Source organism: Corvus moneduloides, chromosome 33 (assembly GCF_009650955.1).
Source record: "Corvus moneduloides isolate bCorMon1 chromosome 33, bCorMon1.pri, whole genome shotgun sequence".
Lineage (NCBI taxonomy): Eukaryota > Metazoa > Chordata > Aves > Passeriformes > Corvidae > Corvus > Corvus moneduloides.
The window spans coordinates 843,300-868,110 of NC_045508.1; the positions used below are offsets into that span (position 1 = coordinate 843,300).

Genomic DNA, 24,811 nt, shown 5'->3' on the forward strand with positions numbered 1-24,811 from the left:
GGCCTCTTCCTCCTGCGGCCCCAAGCCCAGCTCGGTGCTGAACGAAGGGCGCTGGGCCGGGGTCATCCCCCGGCGGGGGCTGCGCACCCCCTCTGCCCCCTCCCCAAATTCCCTCCCGGGGCAGCAGGGGCTGGCTCAGGAGCCCTGTGGGCAGGGACAAGGGGGTGACACCAGGATGGGGGGGCTCACACACACTCTGGGGGGACACACACAGCCCCTGGGGACCCCCCTCACCTTCTCCCACAGTGCCAGGAGGATGAACTCCAACATGGAACCCCCAGCCCCTGGCAGCATCTTGGGGGGTGGGGTCCAGTGGCAGCTTTGGGGGTCTGGAGAAGTCACATCTGCTCTAAAACCCCCTCCCAGCCCCACAGCTGCTCCTGGATGCCTCAAACCACCCCACAGCTTCCAGCCAGGACTCCTCCAACCACTTCCTGCAATAGAAATGGCCCCAAGAGCCACCAAATCGCCTTCCCATCCCCCCCAACACCCACCCAAATTCTCTCCAAGCCACACAGCCCTGCCAGCACCCCAAAACTCCCTCACTGTCTCAAAAGCCCCCCAAACCCCCTCCGACCACCTCAGATGGCCCCAAGAGCCACAAAAGCCCCTCCCAGTCCCCCCAGACCCCCTCCCAGAGCCCCATGGCACCAACCAGGACCGGCTGGGGGACAGGAACGTCCACAGCCCAGAGCAGCTCAGGCACTTCAGCAGCAATTTGGGCACTTTGGGGGGGACACCCTGGATGGGCAGACCCAGGCCAGGGACTGGGACAGACAACCGGAATTGCTGGAGAACAGACGGGCTCAGGTGGACAGGTTCCGCCCCCACAACTATGAGATTGTGGCCCCAATCTGCCTGGCTTCACTACCTCACAAATATACTCCCGAATATTCCCCTGAACCCCAAATTCACCCCCAAATTCCGGGAAAATGGTGGAGCTTTAGATCTCTTTATTTAATTTCATTATTTTTACTCCAATTTTGATTGTTTTAACAGGATAAACATGGAAATTACTTAGGTTGGAAAAGACCTCCAAGATCATCCAGCGTTGCTTGATTTCACCAGAAGAAACAATTGGACAGAGTAGATGAAATTTTTAGGGTGTAAATGTAAAAAAACAGCTCTTCCCAATGAATTTCCAATGTTGATCTGAGTCCCGATGGATGTTCTGCCCCTGCGTTCACCCAGGTGCCTACGGGGATCCAGGAGAACGTGGAGAGCACCAGCCAGGGGTCTTCCCAACCTGGATCACAGGGAATGTGGGTCACCAGGGCTCTTCCAAAAGTGGGTCCTCTGATGGGGGATGGAGTTGGAGCAGAGGACAAAGCTCTTCCCGCACTCGGGGCACTCGCAGGGCTTCCCTTAGCGGTGCCTCTGTTGGTGTCGGGTCAAGTTAGAGCTCCTGGAGAAGCTCTTCCCACACTGGGGACACTCGTAGGGCCTCTCCCCGGTGTGGATGCGCCGGTGGGTGACGAGGGTGACTCATAGGGACGTTCCCCAGTGTGGATCCTCTGGTGGACAATCAGGTGGGAGCTCTGGCTGAAGCTCTTCCCACATTCCCCACACTTGTAGGGCCTCTCCCCGGTGTGGATCATTTGGTGGCAGATCAGGCAAGCGCTGTACCTGAAGCTCTTCCCACATTCCCCACACGTGTGGGGCTTCTCCCCATTGTGAAGCTGCTCATGAACCACCAGGTCTGACCTCTGGCTGGATCTCCGGCCCCTTCCCAGCACAGGATGGGTCTTCCCTCCTCAAAGCACCCTGGGCTGCATTTGCAGCCCTTCCTCCTGTGGGATCTCTGGGGCTTTTCCTCCCCATTGGATTCCTGCGCCGTGGAGCCGCTCAAAATGGCCTCTTCCACCAGGTTCTGCCACGGGGATTTGTCCTCCCTGGGCTCCATCCTCAGCTCCTTGTCTGGGGGAGGAAGGACAAGGAGAGGATGGGATTTGCCTCTGTGTCACAGGGAAGGGGAAGGAGATCCCCCCAGTCCGTCCCCGGCAGGACGGCGTCGGCAGCGGGGTTGTCCTGCAGCCGGGGGCGATGCTGGGCTGGGAGATGGAGCAGGAGAGAGGGGGAAAGGGGCACTGACTTCCTCCCCACCTGCCTGGGGCTCCCGGGGCTCCTTCCTCTTCCTCACAGCCTCTTCCTCCATCTGGCCAAGGGTTGGGAATGGGAAATCCTGGTTTGGGGAGAACAAGGAATGAGCACGTTGAGTTTAAGGTCCCTCTGCCCAAGTCCATCTCTAGAAGTCACTGGTCACTGTGTGTCAATAAAACTCTGCTCTGAAAAAGCCTCTCAGGAGTTCCCCCTCTCTGGTCTCTCCCCTTTGGTGTTTGGGGGTTCCCCCCTGTCCCAGCTGCTGGGGATCACGCTTGTATTGGGGTCCTCCTCTCTACTTGGCCTCCACCCTCCCCAGGCTGCTGGGAGTCCAGGAATCCAAAAGCTCCCCCCTTTGGTCTCCCCACTTAGGGATGCTGGGGGTTATGGGATCCCCAGGTCCCTTCTCCCCTTATTCTCTGCTTCGGGGTGCAGGGGGTCCAAGGAGTCCCCCCTCCCCCTCTCCAGGCTGTTGAGGGTCCCGCGAATGGCGGCGCTCCCCCCTCTCTGGGCTCCCCACTTTGGGGCCCTGGGGGTCACAGGGGTTCGCTCCTCCAGACTGCCGGGGCTCCCCTGCTCCCGGTACTGCCCCTCTCTGCTCGTCCCACTCTGGGGGTCCCGAGGTTCCCCCTCCGGCTCTCCCAAGGGGTCCCGCAGCCCCCTGGCTCCGGGCTGGAGGTGGCCGTGCCTGACCCGGGCAGACCCAACCCCCACCACGGGGCGGACCCCACATCCCCCTGCCCGCTGCCAGGGCTCTGCTGGCACCGCCACCGGGACCCCCAGAAACACCTCCTGGGGACCCCCAATGTCCTCACAAGGGGCATTTTCTGCTCAGCTTTGGAGTTCTTCATTCTCCAAACATCCCCCCCCAAAAAAAGCCAACCCAGGGAATCCCCCCAGGATATCTGGGCCGAGCTCCCCCTCCCCGGGCACCTGCGGGATGGGGGGCGATGATCCCACGGGTGGGGGGCTGCGAATTCAGGGAGCGCTCAACCTCATGTGGGGAGTGACTGGGTCTGAACTGGGGGCAACTGGGTTCAACTGGAACCACACTGGAAGATAATGGGAGCAGCTGTGCCCATGCTGGGGTCATACTGGGATCCTACTGGAACTGACTGGGATCATACTGGGAGTATCTGAGAGGGACTGTGATCATACTGGAATCAGACTGGGAGGGACTGGAAAGGTGCTGGACATGACTGGAACCATACTGGAGGTGACTGGGAACAACAGAGACCATGCTGGGAGCAAATGGGATCGTATTTGGAGTAACTTGGAGTGACTGGATTCATACTGGGAGCAACTGGGCCCACACTGGGAGTGACTCAGGGCATGAGTGGAATAATACTGGGAGTACCTGGGAGTGACTGGGGTCATACTGGGGGTGACTGTAACCATGCTGGGAGTGATTGGGTGCAACTGGGATCATACTGGCATTGAGAGGGAGCAGTTGGGATCACATTTGGGGCAACTGGGACCATACTGAGAAGTGACTGGAACCATACTGGAAGTGAGTATGGGTCCTACTGGGATCATCCTGGGAGCCACTGGGATTACAGCAGGTGTGAATGGAACCTGACTGGGGGTTACTGGGAACTGCTGGGCCCATGTTGGGAGGAAAATGTGGACACATTGGGAGCAACTGGGATCAACTGGCAGGTACTGGAACCATGCTGAGGGGACTGAGACCACAACTGGGATCATACTGGGAGCAACTGGGACCACACTTTGGGAAACTGCCAGAAACAGGGATCATGCTGGAGGACCCTGGAAGTAACTGGGAAAGACTGGGATCATTCTGCGGTAACTGGAACCTTACTGGGGCAACTGGGAGTGCCTGGGAATGACTATAAGCATGCTGAGGCAACTGGGATATACTGGGAGTGTCTGTAACCATACTGGGGGTGACTGGAACCACACTGGGAGCAGCTGGGATCATGCTGGGGGGAAATGGGACCATGCTGGGGGCACCTGGGAGCAACTTGATCTATGCTGGGAGCAACTGGGCATGACTGGGACTATTCTAGGGGACACTGGGATCATACTGGGAGGAACTGGGAACAACTGGAACTATGCTGGGGGCAACTGGGATCATACTGGAATCACAGTGGATCCATGCTGGGTGAGACTGGGATCATACTGAAGGTGACTGGAATCATACTGGGATTGACTGGGAGTAGCTGTGAGCAACTGGAATTGTGCTGAAAGCAGCTGGGAAGAAGTGGGAGTGACTGGGAGCATGCTGGGGGTGACTGGGATATACTGGGAGAGACGGGGAGTCACAGGGATCATACTGGAGGCTCCTGGGCTCATGCTGGCATTGACAGGGAGCAACTGGGAACACCCTGGGGGCCACTGGCATCACACTGGGAGTGACTGGGGCCTTGCTGGGATTATAGTGGGTGTCAATGGGGGTTACTGGGAGCGACCAGGCCCATGCTGAGATCCTACTGGGGATGCACTGGGAGGAACTGGGAATGATAGGATGCATGCTGGTGACAAATGGGATGTACTGGCAGTGACTGGGATAAATCTGGGGGCAACTGATCCATGCTAACTGGGAGTGCCTGGGAATGACCATGAGAATGGTCAGGGCAACTGGGATATACTGGGAGTGTCTGAGACCATGCAGGTGGTGACTGGGACCACACTGGGTGTGACTGGGAATGTGCTGGGGAGAACTGGGACCATGCTGGGGGCAACTGGGAGCAAGTGTGAGTGACGGGGGCCCTGCTGGGAGAGACTGGCATCATACTGGGAGTTACTGGGACTATGCTGGGGCAACTGGGAGAACTGGGAACACATTGGACAAAAGTGGGAAGTACTGGGAGCAACTGAGACTGTGCTGGGGGCAAATTGCATCATAATGGGGAGTGACTGGGAGTGACTGGGTTCATACTGGGAGCAACAGGGATTCTGCAGGGAGTGAGGGGAAGTGACCAGGATCATACTGGGACTGACTGGGCTCATACTGGGACTGATGAGGAAACTGGAACCACTTGGGGGGGAGGGGAACTGGGCTCATACTGGGAGCAGCCCGTCCCGGCCCCGGCACCCCCGAGCCCCTTTCCAGCCCCGGCACCCCCGAGCCCCTTTCCAGCCCCGGCACCCCCGAGCCCCTTTCCCGGCCGTGCCGCCCCTGCAGCCCCCAGACCCCCCCGCCGGGGTCCCGCCAATCCCAGGGGTCCCCCCTCTCGGGCTCCCCGCTTTGGGCTCCTGGGGCTCTCCTCTCTCCGGGGTCCCGCTTAGGGAAGCCGCGCCTCTCCCGGGGCTCCCCAAAACCGGGGTCCCCCCGCCCCCGCCGGCCCCGCGCCGTCCCCACGGGGCCCCGGCACAGCTCGGAGGGCCCGGCCCGGGAAGCCCAACCCCCACCGCGGGGGGACCCGCATCCCCCCGCCCCCGCCGGGGCTCTGCCGCCACCGCCACCCCCAAAAACACCTCCCGGGACCCCCCGATATCCGCCCGAGGGGCATCTGCGGCTCGCCTTTGGAGTCCCGCAAGCTCCAAACATCGCGCCGCCCGCCCCGACACACAGCATCAAACAGCGAGCCCCAAATCGATTCCCTGCGAGCTCCAAATATCCCTCCCCCGTCCAAAAACACCGCCCGGCATGTTTGGGCCGAGCTCCCCCTCCCCGGGCACCTGCGGGATGCAGGGCGGGCGATGCTCCCGGCCCGAGCGGCTGCGGATCCAGGGAGCGCTGCCCGCACCTGGAGCCTCCTCCGCCTGCTCCGGCTCCTCCTTCTTCCCGCCGTGCCTCCTCTTCCTCCTCCTCTGTCCCGCCTCCTCCTCCTGCTGCCCTTGCTCCGTGCCTGCGGCCGCGGCCCGGGAGCTCTCGGGGCAGCGGGGCCGGGCCGGGCCACGATGGGAAAGGGCTGGGTCACCCCAGAGCGAGCTGGGGCAGCGGAGCTTTGGGGCAACAACGGCAAAGGGGTGCGAGAGGGGGGATCCGGGCAGGTGGGACAGCGGCAAAGGGCTTCCAGTGGGGTCCCCCAGTTAAGCCCAGCACCCCCAAACCCCGTCCCAGCCCTCCCCGTTCCCTCCCCACCCCCGGCTGAGTGGGGGGCTCAGCCCAGGACCCGTCGTCGTTCGGGGCTCCATCGAGTGCAGCAAACGGGAGAGGTCCCGGCTCGGAGAGGCCCCAGCAGAGGAGGGATCTTGTCCCTCTTTGAGGGCCTTTAAGGGTCTTCAGGCCCCTTTGAAGAGGAGTTTTCCTCTTTGTAAGGTTTTTTTTGGGGGGATCCCACCACTACAGGGGTGTTTTTTCCTCCCCATTTTAGGGTGTTTGTGGGACCGCAGCCCCACAAACCCCTTTTAAGGGGGGATAATGACGGCTTTAAGTGACATTTTTAGGGGGCCCCCACTACAAGCCCCTGTAGGGGATGTTTTGCTCCCCAGGGTGAATTTTTGGGGTTCCCTCTACCACCGCCGCTTTAAGAGCCCCCGGTAAAGTCGGTCCCCACTATAACTCCCGTTAAAAGGACAACACCACTCCCGTTGATTCCGGCAGCAGAGCCCTGGGGGGGGGGGGGGGGGGGGGGGTTGGGGGTCCCGGCGGGGTTTGGGGGCCCCGGCAGGGTTTGGGGGTCCCGGCAGGGTTTGGGGGTACCTGGGTGGTGCCGATGATGGCGATGGGGACCCTGTGCTGGGTGTGAACATTCGCGAGAGGCTCCTGGGGGGGTTTTGTGGGTCCCGGGGGTTTTTGGGGTCCCGGTGGTTTTTTGGGGTTCCCGAGGGGGGTTTTCAGGGATCCCAAAGCGGGGGTTTGGGTGATCACAGGGGGAATATTTGGAGGTCCCAAGGCTGTTTTGGGGTCCCTGCCAGTGATTGAGATGGGGACCCCGTGCCAGGTATAAACCTTCTCAAGGGGGTCCGGGGGGTGTTGGGAGGTCCCGTGGGAATTTTGGTGTCCTGAGAGGGTTTTGGGGGGTCTGCATGGGGCTTTGCGGTCCTGGGGAGTTTTTGGAGGGTCCTGGGGATATTTTCGTGGTCCCAGGAGAGGTTGAGGTTCCCCGGGGGGGTGTTGGGGATTCCCGGGAGGTTTTGGGGTACCTGGGCGATGCCGGTGACAGAGCTGGGGACCCCGTGCCGGGTACGAACCTTCTCGCTGCGCACGGGCAGCGTCAGCGTGTTCAGGGAGATCCTGGGGGGCCCGGGGGGTTCACCCCAAATCCCGGGGGAGCCCAAATGCTGAGGGACCCCCCAAACTCCCCTCACCGCTGGATCTGCTGCAGGCAGAGGGGCACCAGCACTCGGCCTCCAGCCCCCACTCTCACGGGGGGGCTGCAGAACAAATCTGGGGGGCACAGACGGATGAATGGGTGCTGGGGGTCCAGGCCTGGGAGCTGAGGGCTGGTGGTTCCAGAGCTGGGTGAGGGGGCTGGGGGGATCCAGGGCTGATGCTGGGTGCGAGGTGCTCAATGGATGCTGATTCTGGTTGCAGATTCTACTTCACTCTGCATCAGGAGGACTCTCGAGCTGATAGTTTCTTCTGTCGCTTCCCTACCTACAAGTCCCTGGCCCCGCCTACCAGCAGATTCACACGGTCTGTTTACAAAGACACATTCATCACATTCCTTTCAACTGTTTCCCTGAAATCACTGTATTGATACACTGAATTCAACAAATCTTTGCTTTTGGTGGATGCCTTTTTCTTGGAATGGACAAGAGACCTTCATGTGTGCAAGCTGTGTGCCTTCCTGCTTGCTCTGGTCTGAGGGCAAAAGTCGCTTTCTCTGTTCAGCTGTGCTGCTCCTTTCCACTGTGGTGGCTCAAACAATGGACACTGGCACTTCAAACCAGTGTAAGAGGTTGGAAAATTTGAGTGAAAATAGATTATCCAGAACCACCCTTGATCTGTCCTCGATCACTCACTGGGCTTGAGGAGATCCTTGATAAGTGATGCACGGGAAGCCTGTGAAACCAAGAGTAAATCTGATTTTACCACCCGTGTGCTGTAATGCAGCCTCCAAAAGGAGCGATGCTTTTCTGCACCTGTGCACACACGTGTGTAAAGCACGTGAATCCTCCATTAGTTCCACATTCATTCTGAGGCTTTGCACCCAACTGTTGATTTGGTCCTGATGTTGCTCATTTTAGCTTCAATGGTTGCAAAACAAAGCAGATCAGAGGAAACAAGAAATTTAAGTTTAAAAACCCAAGAACAACCTCTGATGAAAATGCAGAAGAAAGATTTTATTACAGTATAGTTTTTCTTTTATTAAATCTTCTGTCAGTAGATATGTTGTGCCAAACTACTTCTTTATGCCTTTTGAACCACAGGTATTTATCATTATTCCTTTTTAGTATTTATTATGCCTTTTGAACGCCGTGTACAACAGACTGATGCCATCACAAGTAGTTTTCTGTCCAAAGAGATTAAAAATCACGTTTCATCATCCCAAAGAGACTAAAGCCGGTGTGTTTGGCGTCCCATCTCACACAGCCGGTCCCGGTACCTCCGCAGGGGATTTCTGCCCTGGGGCAGCCCCGTGGCCATGGTGACACCCTGAAACATAGATTTAAAAGAAACATAAAGGTTTTAGTTATAGGCTAGTTGTGTTGAAATTAATTAATTTGAGCTGGACTAGAGTTAATTAAAATAGTTAGGAGAGCTAGATTTGAAATGGTTTTTAAGATGTTAGTAATTGATTACTAAATAATTGATGATCTGTCATTTGTATGTTTGTTTAGCCGTGCTTAGAACGAGGAACAGAAATATTGATCAGTTGGTGTAGGGAACAAGGACAATTACCAATTTCCTCCCTCTGTGGGAACCTATTCAAAAGTCACTCAAGAGGAAATGTGGAGGTCACTAAAGTAATTAAGATTGTTAAAGTTCAGAAAGGCAAAAAAGGTCCAAGTGAGGGAGATGAGCTTACTTCATCGATCTGGGACCACCGACCCAATTCGAGAGCAGCGACTCAATTCAGAGCACGCACTAGGCATGCTTAATGACATTAAAGCTCATTTCCATACGAAGCGGAGAATGGGAGGGGTCACTGTTATAAATATGTATTTGTATTTTGGATATTCATCACTTTTGTGGATAAATGAACTCTGTAACCGTTCATACCTGGACACTGCGCATTAGGAAGCTGTTCCACGCCGCTGTGGGGCGCCAATAAAACATTCACTTTCTAACTCTAAACTGTCAGAGAGCTTTTGTCTGTCTCAGCTGGATATCGATATGAGATCGATATTCATATCTTGGTAAATGAAGCCCCGAGCACGGACACTGGGGCCGGTGTGCGAAGGCGTCTGGCACTGCACGGACGTTCTTTAGCAGCAATGTTTGTCTTTACTCTCTCTGTCTTTATTCTCTCTCTTTACTCTCACTCTGTTCTCTTTCTCCTTATCGTCTCTCTCTTTTCCACTCTCTCTTTACTCTCTCTTTTCTCTCTCTTTCTCTCTTTATTCTCTCTTTTCTCTCTCTTTACTCTCTCTTCACTCTCTTTATTCTCTCTCTGGAGAAAATGAATACAAAAGCTAAGGTTTTTAGCAATCTAATATTGAACATTTATTAGTAGAACAAAGGCAAATCACAGCGCTGGGGCGCTTGGCAATATTGCCAGAGGCGCCCTCCATTCATTTTACTGTGGACTTAAGGACTCTCTTAAACTGTTGCATATTCATTAAGCCCAGAAAGTCATTTCCACTTCACTCAACTTTCCCCCCTCTCCGGTCTCTGCCCCTTCCGCCAGCAGGACACCCCCTCGGTGCTCGGGATCGCTTCAGAACTGAAGGCAGGCACCCCGCTCCGGTGCCTCCGCAGTCTCCAGCCTCATTGGCAGCTGCCAGTTCCCTTGGGCGGTGTGAGTTCTGATGAGGTAACAATCTTCCTGGCATGCATGCGGTTTATCTTCTTTGTTTCTCTAAGATATCTCGGCTCCTGGCTCTGTAGTTTCTCAGCTCAAAAGACATATATTACCATGTGTTTATTAATACATTTCTTAGCGTATTACAACTATTCCGAAGTTACAATTTACCTGAATCTCGTTTCTACTTAACTACATTTTACCGTAACGCTATTTCTACATAGTACATCATCACTTCTAAATGTGAAAATCATAGATGCGAAAGACACCATTTATTATTCACTCATTTGTCACAATTGGAATCTGGATTGCAAAAGCTGACAGACAGACCCCGATCGCCGACGGACACCTGTCCCCGGCGTCACGGCCCAAGGGATCGGAGCTGCGGCTGGCGGGGCTGGAAGCTCCGTCCCCTCTCTGCGCCCCTGGCTGCGCACGAAAAGGTTCTTTAGAGCATGGGAGCGATTTTCCAGGATTTCTGGGCTCCGCGGGGTCGAGGCGGCGGCAGCGGGAGCCGCGGGGCCCGGCCCGTGGGGGCGGCCGGGCTGGAAAAGTGCGCGGGGCCCCAGCGCGGAGCCCGAGGGCTGAGCGGAGCTGACGGGAACAACCCCGGAACCCCCCGGTGCCCGAGGGCTGAGCGGAGCTGACGGGAACAACCCCCGGAACCCCCCGGTGCCCGAGGGCTGAGCGGAGCTGACGGGAACAACCCCGGAACCCCCCGGTGCCCGAGGGCTGAGCGGAGCTGACGGGAACAACCCCGGAACCCCCCGGTGCCCGAGGGCTGAGCGGAGCTGACGGGAACACCCCGCTCGTCTCCGCCGCTCCAAGCCGCTTTCCCGGCTCCGGCTGCCGCCGCCGCCCGGCCCCGGCGCGGTCCCGCGGGGTCGCCGCTCTTCGCGCAGCTGGAGGGCTCGATCCGAGCCGCGCCCCGCCCGTCCCTCGCTGCGGCTCTTTCGGTGACACGGAGCGGCCGAGACCCCGCGCTGCTGCCCCGACTCTGCTTTGTAGCCATGAATGGAAACATTCCCCGCAATTCCCGTAGAAAGAACCCGGCAATGTTCGTGTCGGGAGAGCTCCCTCGGGGCAGCCCCGGCTCCTGCCCTGCTTGAGTCCCTCTCGAGCCACGCGGAGGGCGTGGGATGGGAGGTGCGAATGCAATAAAAGAAGGAGAATGGAATAATAAATTCTAGAAGAACTGCACGGGGAGTGGCGGCTGCGCAGCGGCTGAAAGAGCTGCACCGAGGGAGCGTCGGGGCAACAGCGCGGGGTCAGCTCCGCTCAGCCCTCGGGCACCGGGGGGTTCCGGGGTTGTTCCCGTCAGCTCCGCTCAGCCCTCGGGCACCGGGGGGTTCGGGGGCTTGTTCCCGTCAGCTCCGCTCAGCCCTCGGGCACCGGGGGGTTCCGGGGTTGTTCCCGTCAGCTCCGCTCAGCCCTCGGGCACCGCGCTGGGGCCCCGTGCACTTTTCCAGCCCGGCCGCCCCCACGGGCCGGGCCCCGCGGCTCCCGCTGCCGCGACCCCGCGGAGCGCAGAAACCCGGAAAATCGCTCCCATGCACTAAAGAACCTTTCCGTGCGCAGCCAGGGGCGCAGAGGGGGGATCCTTATGAAGTCCCCTCCCCTCAGTCCCTCCTGGGCACGGCCGGGCATTAGCGCAGCTCCCGGGGCTGTGTCCCGGCACCGGCTGCTGCCACAGGGCACGGGGCTGCCGCGCTTGGGCATTAAACGCGACCGATTTGGGGAGCAGGGACAGCCACAGAAACCCTCGGGGAGCCCTCGGGAGCCTGGAGCTGCCCGAGGGGCACAAAGGATGCCCCGGACACAGCGATGGCCCCAGCAGCGGCTCCGCCCCCCAGCACGGGGCTGTGTCCCAGACCCCACGGTCCAGCCCGAGGTTTGAGGGCGGCAGCGGAACTGCTGGACGGAGGACGGATGGAGGAGCAGGAGCGGGAGGAAGAGGAGGGATAAAGGGGGAGGGGCGGGAGGAAGAGGCGGGACAGAGGAGGCAGGAAGAGGAGCCTCCACGTGCATCCATCGCTCTCTGTGTCCGCAGCTTTCGGCTCTGGGAGCAGCGCTCCCCCCATCCCGCAGGTCACCGGGGAGGGGCAGCTCGCCCCAAATATCTTGGGCGGTGCATGGGGTTGTTTCGGGAGAGGGGATTTTTGGAGCTTGGAGGACTCCAGCACCGAGCCCCAAATATCTTTGTTGGTTCCTGGGGGAAGGGGGGTTTGGTGGGGCGGGGGGGGAGGCGGATGTTTGGATCTCGCAGGGCTCTAATGTGAGTCGCAAATGCCCCTTGGGGGATATTGGGGAGCCCCCGGCACGCGGGGTTTTGGGGGTCCCGGTGGCGGCTGCCGGGAGAAATGGGATGGGGCGGGATGGGGCCTGGGAAGGGTGGGATGTGGATTGGGGTGTGGGATGAAGTGTGGCGGAGGGGGATGGGCAGGATGGGGCCTGGGATGAGGCAGCCGAAGGTTGGGGATGATGAGGCCGGGGGGACCCCACTCCTCAGGGGCCTGCGGGGTATCCGGCAGCTCTGAGGGAGTTTTGGGGCACCCCTAATCCTGAGGGGGTGGTGCTGGCAGCGGGGGACACGTGGCTCCGGCAGCTCTGGCCCCACCTGAGCTCCCCCCGCCCCCAGCGCCCCCCGGAGCGGAATTTGGGGAGGGGGAGGTGGGGGCGGCCAGGCCGGGCCCCCCCGCGCTGTCCCGGCGGGGGCCGAGTGCGGGCGGGAGCCCCGCGGGGCCCGGCCCTGCCCGGGCACGGCTGATGCCGCCCGCCCGCGCTCCGCACTGGTCCGGACTGGTGCTCCCAGTGCCGTGCGGGGCGGGGCCGCTCTGGGGACCCCCCAGGGCACAGCGCGGCTGCTTTGGGGCTGTGGGCACCGCCCGGCGCTGGGCATGGGGCGTGTGGGGGCAGCTGGGGCCGCACTGGTGGCACTGGTGGTGCTGGGAGCCCCCCCGGCCGCGGGCGAGGAGCTCTGGGGTGAGGGGAGGGGGGGAAAAGGGGGGACCCTTTGGAAGGAGTGGGTGAGCCGTGAAAAGGTGTCGGACTCCTCAAACTGAGTGGGAGAGGGGACTGAGAGCCCCAAACCAAGTGCGTGGGACACGGAGGCTTTGGGGGAAGATGAGAAAAGAGGGGGTTGGGGGGAGAGGGAGGAAAAAGGGAGTGGGATCCTTCGCCTTAGTGGGGTCGGTTGGTGGATGAGGATTGGGGGATGTTGGCAAAAGGGTGGAAGAGGGGAAAGATGGGGGGTGGGACCTCCAGATGAGTGGGAGGGGTGTGGGGAACCCCAAAGTTGCCATCATGGCAGGGGACTGATCTTCTGTGGGAAGAGCTTTTGCCGGAGCACAGAGCTGATCTCCCAGCACAGGATCCAAGTGGGGGAGAAGTCCTGTGTCTGCCCAAGCTTTACCCAGAGGTCCCATCTCAGAGGAGAGAGATCCTACAGGGGCCAGGATTGCAGGAAAAGCTTTGGTAGGAGCCCCAACCTCAGCAGGCACCAGGAGATCCACACTGGGGAGCCCCTATGGATGCCCAGACTCTGGGAAGGGCTTCACCGTGAGCCCCAAGCCCCTGGAACACCTGTAGGAGCCACCTGGAGGAGGGTTCCTACAAGTTCTTGGCTGCAGGAAGAGCCCCAAGGAGCCCAGGTCCCCCCAGAACCACCACCTGAAGCAGAAGATGGTGACAACTCTCCATCCCAGGGCCCTGGGAACACTCTGGGGTCTCCAGGCTGACCTCCCCCAACAAGGACTCACAGCAGCCCTCATCCTGCCCCTAAAATCCCTTGGGATCTCCCATCAGTCTCTGCATTCCCCGCTCCCCTCTCCATCCTGACATGAGACCAGAGGGGTGGAAGTCCCCACCCAGGGTGACCACAACACCAAGTTTTTATCTCCACCCACCAGTTTTGCATCTTTTCCCTTGGCCAGGTTACCCCAGGGGGTGGGAGCAGCCCAGAGCCCTGAACTGCCCATCCCAACCTGTCCTGGCTCCATTCCCGTTCCTCCCGTGGGGTGCGAGGGGTTTGGGGGAACAGGGGAGGAGGGATGGAACAGAAGAAGGGGGGAAGAAGGAGCAGGAGAAAGGATGGAGAGAGGAGGAGCAGGAGGTGGGATTAGGGAGGAGAAGGAGGAGGATGGATGGAGGAAGATGAGAAGAAGGTGGAGGAAGAGGAGGAAGCTCGTGGGTCCAGTGGTCCCAGAATTTGCAGGCCCCTCACCCCAAGGAGCATCGACCCCCCCATCCCACAGGTGATGGAGAGGAGGAGCTTGGCCCAAATATCCTGGGGAGTCCCTGGGCCGGTGTTTTTTTTTGCGGGGGGGATGTTTGGATCTTGCAGGACTCCAAAGCTGAGCCATAGGTGCCCTTTGGGGGGATACTGGGGGGTCCCCAGGAGGTGTTTTTGGGGGGTCCCTGTGGTGGCTGCTGGCAGAGCCCCAGTGGGGGGTGGTGGGATGTGAGGTCCTCCCCATGCTGGTGGGTCAGGCAGAGCCGCCTCCAGCCTGGAGCCAGGGGGCTGCAGGACCCCCTGGGAAAGCCAGAGGAGGAACCTCGGGAACCCCAGAGTGGGACGAGCAGAGAGGGGCAGTACCGGGAGCAGGGGAGCCCCGGCAGTCTGGAGGAGCGAACCCCTGTGACCCCCAGGGCCCCAAAGTGGGGAGCCCAGAGAGGGGGGAGCGCCGCCATTCGCGGGACCTTCAACAGCCTGGAGAGGGGGAGGGGGGACTCCTTGGACCCCCTGCACCCCGAAGCAGAGAATAAGGGGAGAAGGGACCTGGGGACCCCATAACCCCCAGCATCCCTAAGTGGGGAGACCAAAGGGGGGAGCTTTTGGATTCCTGGACTCCCAGCAGCCTGGGGAGGGTGGAGACCAAGTAGAGAGGAGGACTCCCAATAAAAGAGGGACCCCCAGCAGCCAGGACAGGGGGGAGCCCCAGAACCCCAAAACGGAGAGGCCAGAGAGGGGGAACTCCTGAGAGGCTTTTTCAGAGCAGAGTTTTATTGACACACAGTGACCAGTGACTTCTTAACAAGGACTTGGCAGAGGAACATGTAAACTCAATGTGCTCATCCCTTGTTCTCCCCAAACCAGGATTTCCCATTCCCAACCCTTGGCCAGATGGGGGAGGAAGCTGTGACGAAGAGGAAGATGCCCCGGGAGCCCCAGGCAGGTGAGGAGGAAGTCAGTGCCCCTTTCCCCCTCTCTCCTGCTCCATCTCCCAGCCCAGCATCGCCCCCGGCTGCAGGACAACCCCGCTGCCGACGCCGTCCTGCCGGGGACGGACTGGGGGGATCTCCTTCCCCTTCCCTGTGGCATGGAGGCAAATCCCATCCTCTCCTTGTCCTTCCTCCCCAGACAAGGAGCTGAGGACGGAGCCCAGGGAGGACAAATCCCCACAGCAGAACCTGGTGGGAGAGGCCGTTTTGAGCGGCTCCACAGCGCAGGAATCCAACGGGGAGGAAAAGCCCCGGAGATCCTGCAGGAGGAGGGGCTGCAAACGCAGCTCAGAGTGCTCTGAGGAGGAAAGACCCATCCTGTGCTGGGATGGCGGCCAGAGATCCAGCCAGAGGTCAGACCGGGTTGTTCATGAGCAGCTTCACAGTGGGGAGAAGCCCCACAAGTCTTCCCACAAGGGAAGAGCTTCAGGTGGAGCTCCCACCTGATCGACCACCAGAGGATCCACACTGGGGAGAGGCCCTACGAGTGTCCTGAGTGTGGAAAGAGGTTTCACACCAGCTCCAATTTCCTCAAGCACCAGTGGATTCACACAGAGGAGAGGCCCTTCTGCTGCCCCAAATGCAGGAAGGGCTTCAAGCAAAACTCCAACCTCGTCACCCACCGGCGCATCCACACCAGGGAGAGGCCCTACAAGTGTCCCCAGTGTGGGAAGAGCTTCTCCAGGAGCTCTAACTTGACCCGACACCAACGGAGGCACCGCTAAGGGAAGCCCTGCGAGTGCCCCGAGTGCAGGAAGAGCTTTGTCCTCTGCTCCAACTTCATCCCCCATCAGAGGACCCACTTTTGGAAGAGCCCTGGTGACCCACATTCCCTGTGATCTGTGTTGGGAAGACCCCTGGCTGGTGCTCTCCACGTTCTCCTGGATCCCTGTAGGCACCTGGGTGAACGCAGGGCCAGGAACATCCATCGGGACTCAGATCAACATTGGAAATTCATTGGGAAGAGCTGATTTTTTAACTTTACACCCTAAAAATTTTAATCTGCTCTGTCCAATTGTTTTTTCTGGTGGTATCAAGCAACCCTGGATGATCTTGGAGATCTTCTGCAGCCTAAGTAATTTCTATGCTAATCCCATTGAAACAGCAAAAATTGGGGTAAAAATAAAGAAATTAAACGAAGAGATCTAAAGCATCACCATTTTACCAGAATTTGGGGGTGAATTTGGAGTTCAGGGGAATATTCGGGAGGATCTGAGTGTTGTGGGGCCATGAAGCCAGGCAGATTGGGCCCACAATCTCGTAGTTGTGCTGGCAGAACGTGTCCACCTGAGCCCATCTGTTCTCCAGGAATTCCGGTTGTCTGTCCCAGTCCCTGGCCTGGGTCTCCCCCTTTGGGGTGTGCCCCCGCACAGTGCCCAAATCACTGCTGAAGTGCCTGAGCTGCTCCTGGCTGTGGATGTTCCTGTCCCCCAGCCGGTCCTGGTTGGTGCCATGGGGGGTGGGAGGGGGTCTGGGGGCTCCTTGGGAGACTGGGAGGGGCTTTTGTGGCTCTTGAGGGCATTTGTGGTGCTTGGAGGGGCTTTTTGGGATGGTCTCTGAGAGAGTTTTAGTGATCTTGGCTGGGCCGTGTGTCTTAGAGAGAATTTTTGTGGTTCTTGGGGTCATTTATGATGCAGGGAGTGGTTGGGGGGGTTCTTGGCCAGGAGCTGTGGGGTGGTTTGAGGGGTCCAGGAGTGGCTGTGGGGCTGGGAGGGGGTTTTAGGGCCTCTCCCCCAGACCCCAAAGCTGCCACCAGACCCCACCCCCAAGATGCTGACGACGGTCGTGGGCTGCATGTTGGGGTTCTGTCGCGACGGAGGGACAGCCCGGACGCTCAATATGAGTGATCAACAAGCTTCTGTTTATTGATCAGTCATGGATTACAGATATAGTGTGACTAATGAGGCTTATGCATATTGCAAAAGGCGCAAGCTGAGTGGTTTACGGCACTGCCGCCGACCCCTCCCTCTAGTTCTACCTTTGTGGTCAGCAAGTTCCTCTTTCCCATGCCTAAGTTCCTCTTTTTCCCATGCCCCGGCCATAAGCTTTCTATTGTTAACTGTACTGCTCACCAAGGCCAGCATGTCCCCGCTGTATCAGCATAAGGCCTTGGTCAGCTGCAGAGTCCATGCATCCTTTCTCACGTAGCTCAGCTATTATACAAGATGAGTGCGATATTCTGCTAAATCATGCTCTGTAAGCTGCAAAGGGTCTACGCGTCCTCGGTCACGTAACCAATTCTCTGTAATTCCCCCGTTTCTATTAATTTGAGTGAGCAAAATGCCATGTGTCACTTGCTCTATGCGCTTAACTAGGCAAGAGAATATTATGCGAGCAGCAAGTAAGAGCAGGAGTATAATGCATAGCCATCTAAACCCTTCTTTTATGAGTCCAAAGGCCCAGCCTCCTAAGTTCCCAAAAATTCCCTGTAACCAGCTATTACACTAGTCTGTACGGTGAGTTTCTTAGTATGTTCATTAAGCCATTGCAACTGGGAATGTATTGATGAGCTGTGATCTGACAAGTTAAAGCAACACATTCCTTCAAATTCTTGGCAGCCATGGCCCTGAGCTAAGAGCAAGAAGTCAATGGCTGCACGATCTTGCAGCAAAGCGTGACGCAAACTATCTACATCTGTAGTGAGTTCGCCTAATACAATAGAAGTGGTATTTGCTTGTTTGCCTACCCAGCATGCAAGTTTTTTAAGTTGGGTGAGGGCGTGTGCTGATGCGGTTCCTGGGGCTAGGAGGGAAGCAAAAAAGACAGCAGGGCGTTCCCATAATTCTACATTGTCTTTGCAATCAGGGCCTAACTGACGAATACTTCGTTGTGATTGTTTGTGATGTTTGTGCGTGATGTTTAGGAGCTGTTGGATGCTAGGGGCAAACAACGTTAACTTCCCAAAATAGCAGGGCCCTCCCAGTGGTTTAGACGGTACCCCTGGCCATGCCCGATCACCACAGATAAGAAAGATACCTACAGGGAGTGCTCTAGGTTTCTCATGGCTTTCCGCAGGCCATATGGAATCATTACAGTAGGCTGTGCTGTTGGAATACCATGAAGTGCTCGGGCGTAGCCATGTGCTTTCATTGATTGGCCGCCAGGGCCGCCAGGACATCCACGTATTGTTGCCTGGAAACCCACCGTGCCCAAACACAAGGCAATAGGGACCAGGCTGGGAGCCTAAGAGATCTAGCTCTTGCGGCTCGAGCACGGATGTATTAAGGCCTCGGGCGATCCTTTGCGCTTGGGCAGCTAAAGGATTCTGTTTGATTTGAAGAGTCTCGCAGATTTTGAGCACTACACGACCAGTTGTCACGGTACAGAAAGCCGAGAGCGCAGCTTCTGGCTCCTGATATTCCGAGGTGTAGTTTTTAAGGCTACTGGCATCTGCTAATGGAACCCCAATAAGGCAGGTATGGAAAGGATCAGAAGGTGTAGCCAGCGATAAGCAAAAGGACTCTTGGCCTATCTGATTAGCCCACGTGACCCACATGTTCTTGCGATGATCTATTGCGATGTGAGTGTAAGCATCTACTGGCAATACTGCAAGCCCTAAAGCGATTACACATATATTCCCAATCAGAGGTTCGCACCATCCACTGTCGTGGTATTTTGATACCATCTCGGCAGGCTTTGGTTATCACTGCGGATTGGAACTGCAGGTGGATGCGGTGCACTTCGTGGCTAACCCGCCAACAAAACTCTGCTATAACCTGTTGCTCTGCTGACTCATATAAGGTTAAGCCTTGAAAGCCAGGCAGGCCTGTCTCTTCTTGCAATGCCCTTTGCAGAGTATGTCGATTCCACTCGGCATCACATGTGAGACACCATAGGCCTCCTGTTAACTGTGCTTGGTGAACCCACCAGCTCTTGCTACACCCAGCGCACCAAATCAGTACCCACGTGCTATGTCCCACCCTCCCGCACTGACAACAGCTCTGGTTTTGGAGTCCCCCCGGGTAGTACTGCTCTAGTCCTTCTAGAAGGTGAGTAGCATCCTCAAGAGACTGGAACTGAGCAAGTCTACTCGGCAGGATCCCTCTCAAAGGTGCGAGGAGGGAGTCAATGGCTAGATGCAGGCATAGTAGAACCTGGTCGGATGGTCTGATTCGCTGAAGCTCCAGCTTTGCCTGGTACCGGTTTCACCCAACGGCTGGGTATCCACTGAGGACCTGTGGGGGCAAGCACACAGACATAACCTGGACCAAAATATAGAATTTCAGCAGGGCCTTGCCACAAACCCGTGGCCATATCCCTGTAAGTAACAAAACTCCCGGTTCCCCTTTTTTCTGCCGTGGCCCCCTCCCGATGTTTTATTGCAGGGGGCTCCTTTTCATCTCCAAATATACACAAGTGATTGAGCACAAAGAGGGCTTTTGCTACTCTTTCCTTTGGGTCAGCTATGTCTTTGAATTTGGCAAGGTATCTCTTAATAGTCCCGTTAGCTCTTTCAACGACAGCTTGGCCCGTAGGAGAATGTGGGATGCCCATCGGGTGGGCGATGTTCCATGTCTGCAGAAATGTCTGGAGTGTCTTGCTGACATATGCGGGTCCGTTATCTGTTTTGATCGTTTTGGGGACTCCCATGACGGCAAAACAGCTGGTTAGGTGTCTACGCACGTCTGGGTTCATCCTCCTGGCACTGCAGGAGAAAGTGAGGGGAGTCACCAGGGGCCGTGTGTGTCCCCCCAGAGCGTGTGTGACCCCCCCATCCCGGTGTCACCCCCTTGTCCCTGCCCACAGTGCTCCTGAGCCAGCCCCTGCTGCCCCGGGAGGGAATTTGGGGAGGGGGCAGAGGGGGTGCGCAGCCCCTGCCGGGGGATGACCCCACCCCAGCACCCGTCGTTCAGCACCGAGCTGGGCTTGGGGCGACAGGAGGAAGAGGCCGGTGGGAAGCAGATCCTGCAGGGGGACAGGGCTTGGGCTCAGGGCAAGGTCCTGCCCTGCACACCTGGCTCAGGTGTGAGCCTGCCCCGGGAAGGGAGCGGGACATTCCATCCCCACAGATCAGGGCTGGGAGCAGCACTGGGACCACGGACATGGAAATCCTGGGAGCCACTGGGACCGCACTGGGGGGTGAATTATCCCCCCCAGCACCTTTCCAGGCCGCCCTGCGACCTGAGAAATGCCCACTCGGCCTCGGCCTTGGCCAAGAGCCCCCGGGCTCAGCTGCTCTGAGCTCAGGCACTGCTGGCTCCCGCAGCCCGCCCAGGGCCGCCCTGCCCGTGCCAGGGCTGTGCTGGAATTCTCTGCTGCTGCTGCTGGGCCACTCGGGGGGTCCGGCCCAGCAGGAAAGGTGACCCTGAGCCAGGAGCTTTCCTTGGCCGCAGCAAAGCCTCAGCACGGAAAGACCTTCCCAGCGCTGTGCCCTGGGCCGGGAGAGATTGTGCCACCAGAGCTGTCCCTCCATTTCTTCTGCCAGGCAGCTCTAGGACATGGAAAGTGGAAAAGCCAGAGCTGCCTCTCAGCTTTCTGCAGTCCTGCAGGTGTGGGAAGCACCCTGGGAACAGGGTTTCTGTGCCAGGGCAGGGGAATTCAGAGCCCTTTCCTCCCCCGTGGGCCCAGGCTCTGGCCCTTGCCCTTTGCAATGGCCCTGCAGCTGCCAGAGGGGCCTTTTTGGCTCAGCTGAGAGCAGTCCTGCTGCAAGGCTGTCCTCGAGCTGCTTGGGCTGCACATGTGCCCAGGGAATGCTCATTGCTTGCAGTCTCAGGCGCTGTGGGTGTGCAGGTGTAACTACTGCAGGAGGGAACAGCTCTGCTGGGGGCAGTTCTCTTTTTCTTGGTGGTTTTTCTGTTGAATGAACGTTCCCTGCCAGCTCTGGGCAGAGCTCTGTAGCTGTATGTGCCACTTGTCTGTGGCACTGTGGCTCAGGAGGTGGCCAAGGGGAGCTTGGCCGAGGTGTGGGCAGAGGAATGGCCATCAGGCCAGGCTGGGGGGTCAGCGGCCGGTCAGTTGCGTTGCGTGGCCGCGGCTCTGGAGGCTTGTGTGGGAGCGTGTGCAGGGCTGGAAGGCTGGGGCTGCCGCCGCTGTGTCCCAGAGCCGGGAAGGCCGGGGCTGGCCCGGCCCTGGCCCCGCCAGCTCTGCCAGCTGCCGGCGGGGACACAAAGGGCAGCTCCGAGCTGCGGCCGCTGCGCTGCGGCCGCACAAAGGCAGCGCCCGCAGAGCTGCAGGGCAAGGTGCTGGCCCTGGCTCGGGGCTGGGCCGGGGCCAGCGGCAGAAAATCAACTTGCAGCTTGGGCCCCGCAGCAGGGAGGAGCAGCAATTGCTGGCTGAGAGAGACTCTTGCCAAGGGCCTGCGGGGCCGGGCCCCAGGGAACGGCTTCCCGCTGCCCGAGGGCAGGCTGAGATGGGATGTGGGGCAGCAATGGTTCCCTGGCAGGGCGCTCAGGGCCTGGCACAGGCTGGCCCCAGAAGCTGCGGCTGCCCCCGCATCCCTGCAAGTGTCCCAGGCCGGCTCGGCCATTGGGGCTTCCTGCCCACGAGGGCTGGGCTGGGCTGGGCTGGGGCTGCTGAGGGCGGGATGGGCTCTGCCTGAGACAGCTGAAGGCTGCGCATGATGAGGCCGGGGGGACCCCGTTGCTCAGTGGGTTCTGGGCTATCCCACATTCCTGAAGGGATGTCAGGGTATGTCCCGTTCCTGAGGCAGTTTTGGGGTCCCCCCAATGCTTCGGGAGGGGTTCTGAGAGGGGGGCTCTGGTGCTTGGAAGGGGGACCTATTGTCAGGGAGCCGGGGAGCCCATTTTGGGAAGGATGCTGCTGTTTCTGGCAATGTTGAGAGGTTCTGAATGGGCTGTGGGGCCCTGGCTCTCATTTTGGGACTTGAGGTGAGCCCATGGGCACAGCAAGGGCTCAGGAGAGGTTCCAAGCTCCCATTTGGGATGGAGGGATTGAGCAGGTGCCTCCAATAAACTCAATGCCAGCCCCAATGTGTCGATGGCAGCCCCAAATGGCTCGATCTGTCAGCCCCAAGGCCCGGCTGTGGGGAGTCAGGAAGCACAGAAGGGGAATTGGTGTCCAGGAGGGGTGGGGTGGGATGGGATGGGATGGGATGGGATGGGATGGGATGGGATGAGATGGGGTGGGATGGGATGAGATGGGGTGGGATGGGATGGGATGGGATGGGATGGAATGGGATGGGATGGGATGGGATGGGATGGGATGGGATGAGATGGGGTGGGATGGGATGGGATGGGATGGGATGGAATGGGATGGGATGGGATGGGATGGGGGTGGCATCATTGAGGTGGGATGAATTTTGTGAGGGATGGGGTGGTTTGAACACTTGGAGTGGGGCACTTCAGGGAGGAAAACCAGGAGCTGCTTTTAGGGAGGCTCCTGCTGCTTTTTGACAATTTTGGGGCCTCTAAGTAGCTTCTGGGAGGTTGCAGTGAATTTGGGGAAGGTGCCGTAAAGCCCCCGCAATTTGGGCGGCTGAGGTGATGTCCCCAGATATTGGAAGGGTGCAAGGAAGCCCATTTGGGAGGGGATCCTGCTGCTTTGCACCCCTTCAATGGGGTGAGAAGCGGCTTGTGAGGGAGGGAAGGAAGGAAGGAAGCAAGCAAGCAAGCAAGCAAGCAATAAGGAATGGAGGAAGAAAAGTAGAATAGAAGAAAGAAACAAAGAAAGAAAGCAACAAGAAAAAAATAAAAAAAAAAAAAAAGAAAGAAAAAACATTAAATAATGAAGAAACCAAGCAAGCAAAATATAATAAAAATGAAAGAAAGAAAGAAAAGTAGAATGGAAGACAATTAAGACAGATATAAACAAGAAAATGAAAGTGATGAAAAAGAAAAGAAAAATAAAGAAAGCAAGACTAAATAGCATGAAACCAACAAGAAAATAAAAGAAAAAAAAAAGAAGAAGAAAGAAAGAAACAACATAGAAATAAAAAAAATAACAGAAAGACACAGGAAAAAATAAAAGAGAAAAAGAAGAAAGAAAGCAACAAAAAGCAGAAAAAAGGGAGAAAAATGATTTTAAAATGACAAAAGAAAAAAAGGATTCAATAACATGAAGAGAACAAGAAAAAGGAAAAAAGCAAGCAAGAAGACTCAATAACATGAAACCAAGAAAATTGGGGAAAAAGGAGGAAAGAAGAAAGCAACAAGAAAAAAAAAAGAGAAAGAATCTAAAGAAAAAAACATAAATAATGAAGAAATCAACCAAGCAAAAAGATAATAAAAATGAAGGAAAGGAAGGAAAGAAACTAAGAAAATCAAAAGACATAAATCAACAAGAAAATGAAAAAAGTTAAGAAAAAAGAAAAGAAGAAAGAAAGAAAGAAAGACTAAATAACATGAAACCAACAAGAATATATCAGGAAAAAAAAAACTGAAAAAAAAGAAGAAAGAATGAAACAAGGAAGAAAAAAAAGGGAATAAAAAGAAAGACACAAGAAAAATAAATAAAAAAGAAAGAGAGCAAAAAAAGAAAGAAAGAGAGACTCAGTAACGTGAACCAACAGGAAAAAGGAAAAAAGAAAGACAGAAACACGGAAGAAAGAAAAAAAATAACAGAAAGAATGGCACAAGGAAAAAAGTAAAAAAAGGAAGAAAGCAAAAAAAGAAGAAAGAAGAAAGAGAGAAAGCAACAAAAAAAAAACAAAAAAGCAAAAGAAAAAAGTTTTAAAATGAAGAAGGAGAGAAAGAAAGAAAACTGAAAGAAATCAACAAGAAAATGAACAAAGCAAAGAAATATAAAAGATGAAAAAAAGACTCAATAAGGTGAAACCAAGAACAAAAATTCAAAAAAAAAAAAGAAAGCAACAGAAAATAAAAAAAAAAGAAAAAAAGAAAGAAAAAATTTTTAAAAACGAAGAATGAAAATAAATGAAAAGAAAGAAGACAAAAAGCAATAAGAAAAGAAAAAAGGAAAAAGAAATCAAAATAAAAGAAAAGAAGAAGGAAAGAAACAAGAAAGAGAAAAAGAAAAAGCAAAAAGGTGAAAGAAAGAAAGAAAGAATAAAAGAAAAAAGAAAATCAAAGACAGAAATTAACAAAATCAAAAAGAGAAGAAAAAGAAAGGAAGAAACAAAGAAAGCAACAAGAAACAGAAACAGGAAAAGAAAGCAAAAAGATATAAAAATGAAAGCAAGAAAGCAGGAAAGGAAGAAAGGAAGGAAATGAAAAGACAGAAATCAACAAGAAAATGAAAAAGAAGAGGAGAAAAAAAGAAAAGACTCAATAACGTGAAATGAACAAGAAAAATGAAAAAAAAACAAACAAAAGAAAGAAGACAGCAACAAGAAAACAAACAAAAAAAAAAGAAGGAAAGAAAAAACCCTAGAAATATATACACAAGATAAAAAGAAAGAAAAATAGAAAGAAAAAGAGCAAAAAAGAAAGAAAGAAGAAAGACAGAAAGCAACAACAAAAAAACAGGAATAAGAAAGAAAAAAGATTAAAGAATGAAGAAAGAAAGAAAGCTAAAAGAAATCAACAAGAAAAGGAAAAAAGTGAAGAAAAATAAGAAAGAAAGAAAAATACTCAATAACATGAAACCAACAAGAAAAATGAAAAAAAGAAAGAAGAAAGCAACAAGAAAAAAATTAAAATAAAAAGAAAGAAAAATCATTAAAAAATGAAGAAAGCAAGCAAAAAGATAATAAAAATGAAAGAAAGAAACGAGGAAAGAAAGGAAGAAAGAAAAACAAGAAAAATTAACAAGAAAAT

The 24,811-nt window shown here is 55.8% G+C and overlaps 2 long non-coding RNA genes across 3 annotated transcripts; one reads left to right on the forward strand and one right to left on the reverse strand.

Annotated features, from left to right (window-relative positions):
• Window positions 1-1,755: 1,755 nt before the first annotated feature.
• LOC116437178 lies at window positions 1,756-3,396 on the reverse strand. The gene is made up of 3 exons (XR_004237194.1): window positions 3,034-3,396; window positions 2,104-2,182; window positions 1,756-1,917 (listed from the first exon to the last, which is right to left on the reverse strand). It is a non-coding gene; the product is annotated as an uncharacterized LOC116437178 (long non-coding RNA).
• Window positions 3,397-11,899: 8,503 nt separating this feature from the next.
• LOC116437179 lies at window positions 11,900-15,441 on the forward strand. 2 transcript variants are annotated; one of them, XR_004237195.1, is made up of 3 exons: window positions 11,900-12,005; window positions 15,013-15,091; window positions 15,277-15,440. It is a non-coding gene; the product is annotated as an uncharacterized LOC116437179 (long non-coding RNA). The 2 variants fall into 2 exon arrangements; XR_004237196.1 differs by lacking the exon at window positions 11,900-12,005 and adding an exon at window positions 14,139-14,170 and having other exon boundaries at window positions 15,277-15,441.
• The last annotated feature ends 9,370 nt before the right edge of the window (window positions 15,442-24,811 follow it).